Genomic DNA, 10,990 nt, shown 5'->3' with positions numbered 1-10,990 from the left:
TTTGTTTTCAACAAGTTTTATGTCCTTTAAATTTTTCCCATACAGATGAATTCCTTTAGATATTTAATTAGGTCTTTAAATACTAATTTTCAAAAGGCTCACATTTCACTCTCCATAAAAATCTTTTAGGATATCTCTTTAAAACAAGTCTTGGCTCCTCTCATTCTCCATGTTCCACACACTATTAAAACAGAATTTTAGGAAGCTAACTGCCTGATCATTTTTAGTTTAATTCCAAATGTAACAAGACAAAATTGCCTGCTTAAGCCATCTTTTTTCCTTTATGTATTCAATTATATTCCCTGCTTAAAATACGTAAAATAAAAATTGGCAAGGATCCATGCACTGATGCATATTTTAAGTTAGAAAGCAGTAACATATCAAATTCACCACACAAAGTCAGGCTTATTCTTGTCATTGAGAATTACCACCACAATAGACTTGGAAATTTCCACCTTAATTGCAAGTTTTTACATTTCAATCAAATAGACTTTGACTTCATAGACCGCAGTGCAGTCCAACTGCGATCAATCCAACAAACTCTTCGTTCACACCTCTCTTATGAATCACCACAGATTTCCTTCCCCTTTGTCACAGCCCTGAAAATTCCCTGAATGCTGCTACATTTTTAAGGTTATAGTAATGCCACTTTCGTTCTATACTATTGACTATTACTAGTCTATGGATCCTAACATAGGGCTATGAACCCAGAAGACTGTAAAAACAGCTGAATCTTTAAGTTAGAAAAATACTTGAAAATCATCGAGTCCAATCACCTTACTTTCATAAATGCAAACATCGATGCAAAAACTAGTTATCATGCCCAAGGTCAGCAGAATTAGAGAGAAAATTAGAACATGTGTACAAGGAGCATTTTACCGGAGTATGTAGGTTCCCAATCTCCGTATAAGATGCCTCCATGATAAAATAAATACGAAGTTTTCCTTCAGTACTACAAATGTGTAGTTATTGCTAAATACACATAAGACAAATTCACATGAATTATAAAAGCATGAAATTGCTATATTCATGACAAATCTTTGACCATTAATTCTGGTCACATTAGAAATACAGGACAAAGACTGATTTAAATGATCTGCTCCTTCTCTGCTATGCTTTCTCAAATGTCCCTGTCATATACAACACTATGCTTGCTCCCTCTTAATAATGCTAACGTAGTTTATTCTCATATTATACTGTAGACTTTGGTCATTTTTGGTCAAGTTCATATAAAAATGTTCATCAAGTATTAGACTTTGTCACCTAAAATGAAATCAACCAGAAATACATGGCATCGTGGTGCTTAGATTTCATAGTTATACACTTTTTTCCCCAGAAATAAAGAAAACAGACATTTTGAAAAAGAAAGCTGTGAAATAGACCATTCTTACGTCAATTAAGCTCTCAAAGTAAAGATATTTGGATGGAAATATGGGCATTTTTAGTCATCTTTTGCACAGTGGCTGGTACTGTCTATGTGCCTACTGCATATTTGTTGAAAGAATAACATGGCTACATTACGTACTCTGAAAACTTGACTCCTCTGGATGACTAAGAATTGCTAACTTTTCTTGAACGCAAAAGAAAATAGCATAAAATGTACCATCGACAAATCATACATCATTTTTTAAGCCTTAAGTAGTTTCGAAAGTTCCAATTAGCAAGAAACTCTAAAACAAATGTAGCAATTCATAAATATAAGGTAACAACATAAGCGATCACAATAAAATATGCACGACTGCAAGAAATTTGTAAAGTAAACTGGAGTTCATACTAATTCCCAGAAAGCACACTCTTTTTCAGCAGCATATTGTTGGCACTAATACTTTACTACATTAAACCCTCATACACCAACTCACCTGCCCAAAACACCAGAACTCCAGAAGAGATAAAAGAACCAATAAATACAGAACTAACAATATTACTATTTTTTAAAAAGCAACTAACACAAATAACTCAAAAAGCTTAATAGAATTAGACATAACTCTAAATTGTAGATTTATTATAGAGGAAAAATTCCATTTTACTTATGACAATAAAACTTTGTGGAGAGTTTTGGTGCATTAACACATGCGGTTGTAAAAGCTCACTCCTAATTGCTGAAGAAGTTATCAGGAAGTTAAAATGAACTTCAATGGATTAGGCACTCATTTTCTTAAATGACTCTCTTAAACACAATCACTTCATGCAAACACAATCAATCCTGATACGCTGTTTCTCCTCTTTCCCCAGCTCAGCCTGGGAAAGAAAAAATACAAAGATGATGCTTTTGAGACATTTTGAACAACTTCATTAAATTGAGAATGTTCTTTTAAAAACCAACATGGTTTTCTGTCATTGCTATTATACTGATAAGGGCACACAGACGTCCATACACATCAAAACTACGGAAAGCAAGCTTACACTTTTCCTCACATGCTAACTGCAGTGGGTAAGGTCATGGTCAAAATTCACAGGCTCATCTAAACTTTCATGGCTCAGCCAACAGCTCCTATCACGTTTCCTGATGCGAAGAAGATTAAAACTGCAGGAGTTTCTCGCAGTAAGATCAGCAGGAGGCTATTTCAGACCCTCAAACCGCAGTCCGCATAGCCCGCAGCGGCGCATCTTCCACCACCTCTGGCTGTGTGTTAAGCTAACCTTTCCGAGCGTTCTCCTCCAGCCTTTTAAACAAACCCCCAAAACGGGTGCGGCCAACTGGAGACGGCTTTCTGTCTGCGCCCGCCGAGACCCCCTCCTGCTGTCATCCCCAGGCCGCCCTTCCGCAGTCGGTGACTTCGGCCTGGCTCCCCAAGGTGGGGGAGGTGTGGGAGGAAGACTCCCCGCCAAGCAGCTCTTCAGCCCGCACAGCGGCAGGGCGATGCGGGAGAGGAGCAGAGGAAGATGCTAAACACCAGTGCCATATTTACATGAGCTTTTTCTTTGCCGAAAAGATTCCTTGTGTCCAATAATATCGCCTTTAAAGGAAAAAAAAAGGACCGAAGCACTAAAGCCGCTGACCACATCTCCGGATCTCCAGTATTCTCACCCCTCTTTCCCCGCGGGGAGGCTCCAGACGCTCCCAGCCTCGCACAGGTACACCTGCCAGCCAGCGGAGGACCCGAACTCCCCCGCCAACAGTATGTTGGATACAGGTCCTCTTATTTCTAGAATTCTCATTTTTTTCATCCCCTGGAGTATAATTTCAAATACTTTCTAAGCATTTCAGGTACTTTCTAAGTAAAATTTCTAAGTCTTCCCATGTCTGAGAACATGTCTTTGTGCATGATTGATTGTTTGTCAGAATACAGAGTTATAGGTTCAAAGTAATTTCGCCCTCAGAATTTTAAAGACATTGTTTTCAACATTCATTGATGCTGGCAAAAAAATTTTGATATTAACCTGATTTATTACACTTTTGTTGGTACTCGTTTCTTTTCTCTTCATAGAAACTTCTAAGATCTTTTCTTTTTCCTTGCGGTTCTGAATATTCATGATGATGTGCTTAGATGTGATTCTTTTTATTCATCAACCTTACCACTTAGTTGGCCCTTTTAGATTTTCCCACTCAGAAATTTCTTTTATGATTGCTTAAAATTACTTTCTCCTATCCGTTTGTCTTTCTGGAGCTCCTAATAGTGACATACTTGACTTTCCAGATTGATCTCCATATTACTTAACTTTTCTCTCGTTTTTTCATCTTTTTCTCTTTACTTTCCCTTGTAGGAAATTTTCTTATTTTTTCCTTTTTAGTAAATTAGTTTTCATCTGGCAATCTCTTTTAATTTCTATGAACTCTTTCTTGCTCCAATTGTTTTTCATAATTGTATGTTCATTTTCTTAAATCTCTTTGAGAAAATTAAAATACTTATTAAGTTGTCTTCTGTTGCCTGAATTATTGCTGTTTGTTCCTGGTTTGCTTGTTTTGCTTTTTCCTACCAGTTCTTCTTTATGCTACCAGTTTATCTCAAATGTGATCCTTAGTCATCAATTTTCTGACTGAAGGGCTAGGTTAATTTACATAGCTAGAGGACAGGGAACCTTGGGTCAGATGTGTAGGCCTAGTTCCTCAGTAGACCTCTTCCTTGATTGTTAGGCTTCAATCACTTTAGGATGCCTGAGAAGGAAGTTGGTAGTCTCTGGCCCACCCTAGACCTCTACTCTGGGAGAACTAATGGCCAATTTTAGAAGTTTTAGCTCTTCCCAGGTATTTCTTTTCATCTATTTACAGAATCGTCCTTGGTTTTCAGTTTGGGAAAAAATATCCTTACTGCCCACAAGGAGAGATGCGCCAACTTGTGTAACTGAAGGAAGTCCTTCAATTTATCACCTTGATGTCTGTCTCATTTTCTACTTCCGCTCTTGATACCAATTGACTTTGAACTTAAAATCTTTCTGAAAAGTCTGCTGGAAAAGCAGTTTTCACCTCTCTTCTAGCCCTTTCCTGCTCATGTCCTCGGACTCTTAAACTGCAGCCTCGCGTTCAGGCTCGGTCTCTGGCTCTGGCTCCAGCTCCACGGTGTTCTGGCAGCCCCCGCTGTGTAGGCGAACTCAAGGCCAGCTGAAGAGGATGTGGAGGGATGAGGTAGAGAAATATATGCTCAATTCACCAACTTGAACAAGTACTCAAACTTAGGTCTTTTGACAGTCTTCTTACCAAGGATATGCACATCATATTCAGCTCTTTTCCTTATTAGGTGTGTGTCCTTAGGCAACCCATTTCACCTCTTTTTGTCCCAAATTTCTTAACTATTATTTAGGGGACATGATATTGAAAATACATAGTAATATAAACTGGGGAAGTAATATCAGTCATATAGAGTTTCAGTGAGGATGTTTTAAGGGTATCTAGCATAATGTCTGACACATATGAGCACCCAATAAATGATAACTTAAAACAGGGTTCAAAGCATGAAAGTAAAACCTATATTTAGTTCACACTTTGGGTACCTAACCAAGGCTACTTATTTTAATTTCAATGGGAACATTTTTTTATTTAATTTATGGCATTATTTACTGTTACTACTTCTGGATCAGACATGGCCATTGTCACAAGCTGTATCTTTTTCTGTGAAAAATTACTATTGACAGATGATTTGTTTTTATTGTATTAAATATTAGGGTCTAGAAAAAAGTCATTTAGAATGAAAAAAAAACTGGGCATATTATCAGGTGGGTAATTTGACTTGAAAATCTATATGACTGAGAGCCAACAGGAAAAAAAAGTGAGAAATTTAGTAATTTGAGAAATGATTAACAAAAAGATATTTTCTTTTTTTTTAATGATTTTTTATTATATTATGTTAGTCACCATACAGTACATCCCCGGTTTCCGATGTAAGGCTTGATGATTCATTAGTTGTGTATAACACCCAGTGCACCATGCAATACATGCCCTCCTTACTACCCATCACCGGCCTATCCCATTCCCCCACCCCCCCCTCCCCTCTGAGGCCCTCAGTTTGTTTCTCATAGTCCATAGTCTCTCATGTTTCATTCCCCCTTCTGATTACCCCCCCTTTCTTTATCCCTTTCTTCCCCTACCGATCATCCTAGTTCTTATGTTCCATAGATGAGAGAAATCATATGATAGTTGTCTTTCTCTGCTTGACTTATTTCACTTAGCATTATCTCCTCCAGTGCCGTCCATGTTGTAGCAAATGTTGAGAACTCGTTCTTTCTGATAGCTGAGTAATATTCCATTGTATATATGGACCACAACTTCTTAATCCAGTCATCTGTTGAAGGGCATCTCGACTCCTTCCACGATTTAGCTATTGTGGACATTGCTGCTACGAACATTGGGGTGCATATGGCCCTTCTCTTCACTACGTCTGTATCTTTGGGGTAAACACCCAGTAGTGCAATGGCTGGATCATAGGGTAGCTCAATTTTTAACTTCTTAAGACACCTCCACACTGTTTTCCAGAGTGGCTGTACAACTTGCATTCCCACCAACAATGTAGGAGGGATCCCCTTTCTCCACATCCTCTCCAACAATTGTTGTTTCTTGCCTTGTCTATTTTTGCCATTCTAACTGGCGTAAGGTGGTATCTCAGTGTGGTTTTGATTTGAATTTCCTTGATGGCTAATGATTTTGAACATTTTTTCACGTGTCTGTTAGCCATTTGTATGTCTTCATTGGAAAAGTGTCTGTTCATATCTTCTGCCCATTTTTTGATTTGTTTATTTGTTTCTCATGTATTGAGTTTGAGAAGTTCTTTGTAGATCTTGGATACCAGTCCTTTATCTGTAGTGTCATTTGCAAATATATTCTCCCATTCCGTGGGCTGCCTCTTAGTTTTTCTGACTGTTTCCTTGGCTGTGCAGAAACTTTTAATCTTGATGAAGTCCCAAAAATTCATTTTATCTTTTGTTTCTCTTGCCTTTGGGGATATCATGAAAAAGGTTGCTTTGGCCGATGTCGTAGAGGTTGCTGCCTATGTTCTCCTCTAGGATTTTGATGGATTCCTGTCTCACATCGAGGTCTTTCATCCATTTGGAGTTTATTTTTGTGTATGGTGTGAGATAGTGGTCAAGTTTCATTCTTTTGCATGTAGCTGTCCAATTTTCCCAGCACCATTTATTGAAGAGACTGTCTTTTTCCCACCGGATGTTTTTTCCTGCTTTATCAAAGATTAGTTGCCCAAAGAGCCGAGGGTCCATTTCTGGGCTCTCTATTCTGTTCCATTGGTCTATGTGTCTGTTTTTGTGCCAGAACCATGCTGTCTTTGTGATCACAGCTTTGTAGTACAGCTCGAAATCCGGCATTGTGATGCCCCCAGCTTTGTTTTTCCTTTTCAACAGTTCCTTGGCGATTCGAGGCCTTTTCTGGTTCCATACGAATTTAAGGACTATTTGTTCCAGCTCTTTGAAAAACGTCATCGGTATTTTTATCGGGATAGCATTGAAAGTGTAGATTGCTCTGGGTAGCATGGACATTTTAACTATGTTAATTCTTCCGATCCATGAGCATGGAATATCTTTCCATCTTTTTATGTCTTCCTCAATGTCTTTCAAGAGTGATTTATAGTTTCTAGAATATAGGTCCTTTACATCTCTGGTTAAGTTAATTCCAAGGTAACGTATGGTTCTGGTGCTATTGTAAATGGGATGGATTCCCTAATTTCTCTTTTTCGGTCTCGTTATTTGTGTATAGAAATGCAACTGATTTCTGAGCATTGATTTTGTATCCCGCTACATTACTGAATTGCTCTATAACTTCTAATAGTTTGGGAGTGGCTTCTTTTGGGTTTTCCATAGACAGTATCATGTCATCTGCGAAGAGAGACATTTTGACTTCTTCTTTGCCGATTTGGATACCTTTGATCCCTTTTTGTCGTCTGATTGCTGTTGCAAGGACTTCTAGTACTATGTTGAATAATAGTGGCGAGAGTGGGCATCCTTGTCGAGTTCCTGATCTTAAGGGAAAGGCTTCCAGCTTTTCCCCATTGAGAATAATATTTGCAGTAGGCTTTTCATAGATTGCTTTTATGAGATTGAGAAATGTACCTTCTATTCCTACACTCTGAAGGGTTTTAATCAGGAAAGGATGCTGTATTTTGTCAAATGCTTTTTCGGCATCGATTGAGAGGATCATATGGTTCCTGAGTCTTTTCTTGTTGATATGATGTATCACGCTGATTGATTTGCGAATATTGAACCACGCTTGCATCCCAGGTATGAATCCCACTTGATCGTGATGGATAATCCTTTTAATGTACTGTTGGATTCTATTAGCAAGTATCTTGTTGAGGATTTTGGCGTCCATATTCATTAGGGAAATCGGTCTGTAATTCTCCTTTTTGAGGGGGTCTTTGCCTGGTTTGGGGATCAAGGTAATATTGGCCTCATAGAATGAGTTTGGTAGCTTTCCTTCTGTTTCTATTTTTTGAAATAGCTTTAGGAGAATAGGTATTATTTCTTCTTTGAATGTTTGGTAGAATTCCCCAGGAAAACCGTCCGGGCCTGGAGTTTTGTTATTTGGAAGGTTGTTTATCACTGACTCAATTTCTTCATAATTAATTGGCCTGTTTAAGGAATCAATTTCTTCCGGTTTCAATCTTGGTAGTTTATAGGTTTCCAGGAAGGATTCCATCTCTTCCAGATTGCTTAGTTTATTGGCATATAGCTGTTGATAAAAATTTCTAATAATCCTTCCAATTTCAATGGTGTTCGTCGTGACCTCTCCTTTTTCATTCATAATTTTAATAATCTGGGTCCTTTCTCTTTTCTTTTGGATAAGTCTTGCCAGTGGTCTGTCAATTTTATTGATTCTCTCAAAGAACCAGCTTCTAGTCCTGTTGATCTGCTCTACTGTACTTCTGGTTTCTGCTTGATTGATTTCAGCTCTAATTTTGGTCAACTGCTTCCTCGTGCGTGGATTAGGCCTGTCCCTCTGTTGCTGTTCCAGCTTCTTGAGGTGAGAATATAAAAACTGCATTTTAGATTTTTCTATTCTTTTGAGTGAGGCTTGGATGGCTATGTATTTCCCCCTTAGGACTGCCTTTGCAGTATCCCATAGGTTTTGGACTGTTGTATTTTCATTCTCATTGGTCTCCATAAATTGTTTAATTTGATTTTTGATTTCCTGGTTTATCGAGTCATTCCTGAGCAGGATGGTTCTTAGTCTCCAAGTGTTTGAGTTTCTTCCAAATTTTTCCTTGTGGTTGAGTTCCAATTTCAGAGCGTTGTGGTCTGAGAATATGCAGGGGATAATTTCAATCTTTTGGTATCGGTTGAGACCTGTTTTGTGTCCCAGAACATGGTCTATTCTTGAGAATGTTCCATGGGCATTAGAATAGAATGAGTATTCTTTGGTTCTGGGGTGTAGTGTTCTATATATATCTATGAGGTCCAACTCGTCGAGTATGGCATTCAAAGCCTTTGATTCTTTGCTTAGTTTTTGCCAGGGTGTTCTGTCTATTTCTGAGAGTGGAGTGTTGAGGTCCCCTACTATTAATGTATTTTTATTTATATGTCTCTTTATTCTGGTTAAGAGTTGGCTTGTGTATCTTGCTGCTCCCCTGTTGGGGGCATATATATTTATAATTGTCATATCCACTTGTTGAATACTTCCCTTAAGAATAATATAGTGCCCTTCTGCATCTCTAACTATAGTCTGTAGTTTAAAATCCAATTTATCTGATATGAGAATTGCTACCCCAGCTTTCTTTTGAGGTCCATTTGCGTGAAAGATGGTACTCCATCCCCTTACTCTCAGTCTGAATGCATCTTTGGGTTCGAAATGAGTCTCTTGTAGACAGCAAATGGATGGGTCATTTCTTTTTATCCAATCTGCAACCCTGTGGCGTTTTATGGGATGGTTCAAACCATTTACATTAAGACTGATTACTGAGAGATATGATTTTAATGTTGCCATGTTGCCAGTAAAGTCTTTGTTTGTATTGGCTGTGACTTTCTGTTCTGTATCACTCTTGGGGCCTTTTTACTTTTATAGAACCCCCCGTAATATCTCCTGTAGGGCTGGTTTCGTGGTTACAAAATTGGTTAGTGACTGGCGATTCTGAAATGTCTTTATTTCTCCATCAATTCTGAATGACAGCCTTGCTGGATAAAGGATCCTTGGCTGCATGTTTTTCTCTGAAAGAGCTTTAAATATGCTCCCCCAACCCTTTCTCTCATTCCAGGTCTGTGTAGACAGGTCTGACGTAATTCTGATGCTTTTGCCTTGGTACGTGAGAAATTTCTTTGCCCTGGCCGCTTTCAATACTGTATCCTTGCATCTAATATTTGCGAATTGCACTATGACGTGACGTGGCGTAGGTTTGTCGTGGTTGAGCTTGGGAGGGGTCCTCTCTGCCTCTTGGACACGAATGTTTGTTTCCCTTGCTAGATTAGGGAAGTTTTCAGCTACAATTTGTTCAAATATCTCTTCTAGACCTCTGTTTTTCTCCACCCCCTCGGGGATGCCGATGATTCTAACATTGGATCGTTTCATTGAGTCAGTAATCTCCCGTAACCTACATTCGTGGGCGTGGATTTTTTTAAGACCATCTTCTATTTTCATTTTTTCCTCTATTAACCCATCCTCCAATTCACTAACCCGTTCCTCTGCTTCTGCGACCCTGGCCGTCAGAGCCTCTAGTTTTGCCTGCATTTGGCTCATAGAATTTTTAATTTCTGTCAGATTCGCTCTCATTTCTGTCCTTAGGGATTCTATATTCTCAGTAACCTTTTCGTTAATAGTTTTTTCAATTCTACTCATCATTTTGACCATCGTTACTCTGAATTCCATTTCTGATAATTTGGTTACATCCATATCCATTATTTCTGTGGCAGAGGCCACAGAATCACTGTCTTTTCTTTGCTGGGGGGGGCTTCTCCTTCTTGTCATTCTGATGAAGAGAGGTTGCGGGGTTTCCAGAGCCCAAATTATTGACTGGGTCCCAGGCCGTGCCCCTTGTTTTATAGGGATCTTAGGGATGTGGGCTTCTTCTTTAAAGATTTTATTTATTTATTTATGTGGCAGCCAACCAGCGAGAGAGGGAACAGAAGCAGGGGAGTGGGAGAGGAAGAAGCAGGCTCCCAGCGGAGGAGCCCGATGAGGGACTCCTTTCCGGAACGCCGGGATCACGCCCTAAGCCGAAGGCAGGCGCTCAATGACTGCGCCACCCAGGCGCCCGGGTTGTGGGCTTCTTGATTTTTCAGCCTGCCTTCTGTGTTCTGGGGGAGGGGCCTGCCGCGCCAATACTCAGGCAACCCTGTTTGGGTAGAGTCTCCGTGTCCCCTGCGAGGGAGGATGGGGATGGGCACTCTCTGAGCCGGTATTTCCAGGCTTTTGTTCTCTGGCGGCTTTCCCTGGCGGTTTGCTGTGCCTCTTCTGAGAGTCAGAGCAGCAGCGGCCAAATTTCAGCCTCTGTCACGGAACAGAAGGATTGCGGCCCGTTCTCTACTAATGTTCTGGCCACTTTAACTCTGTTTCTGTTGGTGCTGCTCAACCCTGCAGCGTCCCGGGATGTGCGCCCCACACCCGGCGTCCCAGCCCTCA

At 39.7% G+C, this 10,990-nt stretch overlaps 1 long non-coding RNA gene across 1 annotated transcript in view; it reads left to right on the top strand.

Moving 5' to 3' along the window:
- Positions 1-4,437: 4,437 nt before the first annotated feature.
- The window catches only part of LOC103656288, an 18,854-nt gene continuing 12,301 nt past the window's right edge, over positions 4,438-10,990 (top strand). The window contains exon 1 of the long non-coding RNA XR_005833094.1: positions 4,438-4,564. This is a non-coding gene — a long non-coding RNA (uncharacterized LOC103656288). The remainder of the gene's footprint in view (positions 4,565-10,990) is intronic.

This window comes from Ursus maritimus, unplaced genomic scaffold, assembly GCF_017311325.1.
Source record: "Ursus maritimus isolate PB19 unplaced genomic scaffold, ASM1731132v1 scaffold_64, whole genome shotgun sequence".
Lineage (NCBI taxonomy): Eukaryota > Metazoa > Chordata > Mammalia > Carnivora > Ursidae > Ursus > Ursus maritimus.
The sequence above is the reverse complement of the archived record's forward strand: the minus strand, read 5'-3'. Positions and strand labels throughout refer to the sequence as shown.